Below are 5301 nucleotides of genomic sequence, written 5' to 3'. Positions count from 1 at the left end.
AAAAACCTCAATCTCACCCTAAACCTCACCCTCATACTTACCCTCACCATAAACCTAACCCTAACCCGAATCCTCACCTTAAACCTAACCCTCACCCACAACCTAAAATTCACCCTCATCCGAATCCTTACCTTCACCCTAACACTCACCTTACTCTAAACAGAATCCTAAACCTAAACCTCAACATCACCCTCATCCGCACACTAATGCTAACCCTAACCCTAACCCTCATCTTCATCCTCACCCTAACCCTCATCTCACCCTAAACATCACCCTAACCCTAACCCTCACCCTAACCCTCACCCTCAAGCTAAACAGTAACCTAACCCTAACTCTCACCCTAACCCTAAACCTAACCCTCACCCTAAAACTAACCCTAACCCTAACCCTCACCCTAAACCTAATGAGAACCCTAACCCTCACCCTCACACTAACCCTCACCCTAAACTTTAACCTCACATTAACCCTAACCCTAACCCACACTGTCAACTTCACCCTAACCCTCACCCTCACCCTAGCCCTCACCTTAAACTGAACTCTCACCCTAAACTTAACCCTCACCCTAACCCTCACCCTAATCCTTATCATCACCCCAACCCTAAACCTAAGCCTCCACTATCCCTAACTCTAAACCTCACCCTCACCCTAAACCTAAACCTAACCCTAACCCTCACACTAACCCTCACCCTAACCCTAACGCTAACCCAAAACCACAACCTCAACCTAAACCTAACCCTAATACTTACCCTCATCATAACCCTAAACCTAACCCTAATCCTCACCCTAAAACTAACCCTCACCCACAACCTAAACTTCAACCTCAACCGAATCCTTACCCACACCCTAACACTCACCTTACCCTAAACCTAATCCTAAACCTAACCCTCAACATCACCCTCACCTGAACACGAACCCTAACCCTAACCCTAACCCTCACCCTCATCCACACCGTAACCCTGAACTCACCCTAAATATCACCCTAAGCCTAACCCTCACCCTAACCATCACCCTCACGCTAAACAGTACCCTCAACCTAACTCTCACCCCAACCCTAAACCTAACGCTCACACTAATCCTAACCCTTACCCTAAGCCTCACCCTAACGCTGATAACCCTAACCCTCACACTCACCCTAACCCTCACCCTAAACTTTAACCTCACACTAACCCTAACTCTAACCAAACCCTCACACTAAACCTAACCCTCACCCTAACCCTAAAACTACCCCTCACCCTAACCCTCACCCTAACACTAACTCTAAACCTAACCCTCACCCTAAAACTCACCCTCACCCTAGTCCTCAACCTAACCCTAACCCTCAACATAACCCTAACCCTAACCCTCACCCTCCCCTTCAACCTAATCCTAACCCTAAACCCCTAAACCTAAACTTCACCTTAACCCTCACCCTAGCCCTAACCCTGAGCCACAACCTAAACCTCACTCTCACATTCGCACTCACCCTTACCCTCACCATCACCAGAACCCTAACACTCAGCCTCATCCTAAACTTCAACCTAACCATAACCCTCACTCTAACCCTAACCCTAACCCTAACCCTAACCCTCAACCTCACCCTCACCCTCACCCTAGCCCTCACCATAATTCTAAACCTAAACCTAACCCTAAAACTCACCCTCCCTCTCTGCCTCCCTCTCAGCAAAACCATAATCCTAATCCTAAACCTACACTTCACCCCCACCATCACCCTAAACCTAACCCTAACCCTAACGCCAACCCTGACCCTAACACTCACCCTAACCCTAACCCTAACCCTAACAATAACCCTACCCTAAATCTAACCTTAATCCTAACCCTAACCCTTACCCTAACCCTAACCCTAACCCTAAAACACACCATAACCTTAATCCTAACCCTAACTCTCACCCTAACACTAACCCTCACTCTAACCCTCACCCTAACCCTCACACTAAACCTAACCCTAACCCTATCAACCTAAACATAATCCTAGTGCTCACCCTCAACCTAATCCTCACCCTAACCCTAACACTCACATTAACCCTCACCCTAACCCTAATGCTAACCCCAAACTTAAGGCTAACCCTAAAATTCACCCTCAACCTAACCCTCACCCTAACCCTTATCCTCAAACTAACCCTAACACTAACCCTCACACTAACCCTAACTCTCACCCTAACCCTAACCCGACCCCTCACACTAACCCTAACCCTAACCCTAAACCTATTCCTAGCCCTCAACCTAAACCTAACCCAAACCCTTAACCTAATCCTCACCCGAACCCGAACCCGAACCCTCACCTTAAACTTCAACATCATGCTAAAGATCACTCTAACACTAACCCTCACCCTAACCCTAACCCTCACCCTAACCCTCACCCTAACACTTAGCCTCACCCTAACCCTCACCCTAACACTTAGCCTCACCCTAATGCTAACCCTAATCCTAACTCTCAGCCTAAACCTAACCCTCACCCTCACCATAAGCATAACCTTAACACTAAACGTAATCCTAAATCTAACACTCACGGTCACCCTAATCCTCACCCTAACCCTAAATGAAACCCTCAACCTCAGCCTCACCCTAGCCCTCACCCTAACCCTAAACCTAACCCTACCCTTCAACCTCACCCTCACACTCACCCTCAGTCTAACAGTAAACTTAACCATAAACCTAACCCTCACCCTCACCCTCAACCTCACCCTCACCCTCACCCTCACCCTAAACCTAACACTAACCCTAACCCTAACCCTCACCCTAACCCTAACCCTGAACTTAACCCTAACCCTCACCATCACCCTAATCCTAAACCTAACCCTAACCCTAATCCTCACCATCACTTTGCCCTCATCCTAACCCTTAGCCTCACACTAACGCTAACCCTAACCCTAACCTTCACCCTGACCCTAACCCTCACTGTATCCCTAACCCTCATCCTAAGCCTAATCCTCACCCACACTCTAACCCTCACCCTAAGCCTAAACCTAACCCTAACCCTAATCCTAAACCTAACCGTCACCCTCAGCTTAAACCTCACCCTATCCCTAACCCTAACCCTCACCCTCACCCTAATCCTCACCATTACCCTAACAGTCACCCGAATCTAAACACTCACCCACAGCCTAACCCTCACCCTCTCCCGAACCCTCAACCTCACCTGAAACCTCACCCTCAGCCTAACCTTCACCTTCACTCTAAACATAACTCTAACCCTAACCATCACCCTAACCCTAACCCTCAAAATAACCCTCAACCTCACCCTTATCCTCACCCTTAACCTAACCCTAATCCATACCTAACTGAAAACCTCAACCTCAACCTCAGCCTCAACTTAACCCTCACCCTCACCATACCTTTCATGCTAACCCTAAACATCACTCTAATCCTAAACCTAACCCTAATCCTCAACCTAACCCTTACCCTAACGCTAACCTTAACCCTAACCCTAAACCTAACCCTAATGCTAACCCTAATCCTCACCCTCACCCTAACCATCACCCTAAACTAAAACTAACCCTAAACTTACCCTAACCCTAACACTCACCCTAACCCTAAACCACCCCTCAGCCTAAACCTCAACCTAACCCTAACCCTAACCGTAACCCTGACCGTATCCCTAACCCTATCCCTCACCCTATCCCTCACCTCAACACTTAGCCACACAGTAATCTTCACCCTATCACTAATCCTAATGCTAACCCTAACCCAAACCCTCATCCTACCCTAACCCTCACCCTAACCCTTACCCTCGCCCTAATGCTAACCATAACTCTGACCCTCAGCCTAATCCTAACCCTCACCCTCATCCTAACCCTACCCCTCAGCCTAACCCTCAGCATAATCCTAACCTAACCCTCACCCTAATCCTCACCCTAACCCTAACACTTACCTAACAGAAATCCTCAACCTCACTCTCACCCTAGCCTTCACCCTAACCCTAAACCTAACCCTACCCCACACCCTCACCCTCACCCTCACCCTCAGTCTAACCCTAAACTTAACCCTAAACCTAACCCTCACCATCAACCTCACCCTCACCCTAAACGTAAAACTAACCCTAACCCTAACCCTCACCCTAACCCTAACCCTGACCCTAACCTTAACCTTCACCCTCACCCTAATCTTAACCCTAACCCTAACCCTAATCCTCACCCTCACCTTACCCTCATCCTAACCCTTACCCTCACACTAACGCTAACCCTAACCTTAAACTTCACCCTCACCATATCCCTAACCCTCATCCTAAGCCTAACACTCAGACACACCCTAACCCTCAACCTAAGCTTCACACTAACCCTAACCCTAATCCTAATCCTAACCCTGACCCTCACCCTAAATCTCACCCCAACCCTAACCCTAAGCCTAACCCTAACCCTAACCCTCACTGTCACCCTAACACTCAAACCTCACCCACACCCTTACCCTCACAATCTCCCCTAACCCTAACCATAATCCTCACCCTAACGCTAACCCTAACCCTCACCCTCACACTCACTCTCACCCTAAACCTAACCCTAACCCTAACCCTAACGCTAACCCTAACCCTAACCCTCACACTAACACTCACCCTCACCATAAATATCACATTAACCTAATCCTCAACCTAACCATAACCCTAACCCTCACCCTAACACTAACCCTCACGCTAAGGCTCACCTTAACTCTAAGTCTAACCGTAAACCTCACCCTCACCCTATTCCTCACCCTAACCTTAACACTTACTTAACCGAAACCCTCACACTCACCCATACACTAGCCCTCAACCTAACCCCAATCCTAACCTTAAAACTCACCCTCAGCCTCACCATCACCCTCTCCCTCAGCCTAACCCTAACCCTAACCATAACCCTGTCCCTAAGCCTTATCCTCACACTAACTCTAAACCTAACCCTAACCCTATCCATCACACTAACCCTAACCCTCACCCTAACAGTAACCCTTCCCCTCACACTAACCCTGACCCTAACCCTAACCCTAACCCTAACACAAACCCTCACCCTCACCTGAACACTCACCTGAACCCGAACCCTAAACATCACCCTAACATTAACACTCACCCTAACCCTAACCCTAACTCTCACCCTAACGCTAACGCTCAAACTAACCCTCACCCTCACCCCAATGCTCAACCTAACCTTAAACCTAAGATTTACCTAACTGAAACCCTCACCCTCACCCTCACCCTCACCTTCAACCTAACCCTCACCATTACCCTAGCCCTCATCCCAACCCTAACCCTCAACCTCACCCTCAACCTAACACTAACCCTAACACTCACCCTAACCCTTACCCTAGTCCTAATGTTACAACTAACCCTCACCC

This window comes from Dipodomys merriami, unplaced genomic scaffold, assembly GCF_024711535.1.
Source record: "Dipodomys merriami isolate MVZ:Mamm:240054 unplaced genomic scaffold, mDipMer1.0.p SCAF_105, whole genome shotgun sequence".
Lineage (NCBI taxonomy): Eukaryota > Metazoa > Chordata > Mammalia > Rodentia > Heteromyidae > Dipodomys > Dipodomys merriami.
The sequence above is the reverse complement of the archived record's forward strand: the minus strand, read 5'-3'. Positions refer to the sequence as shown.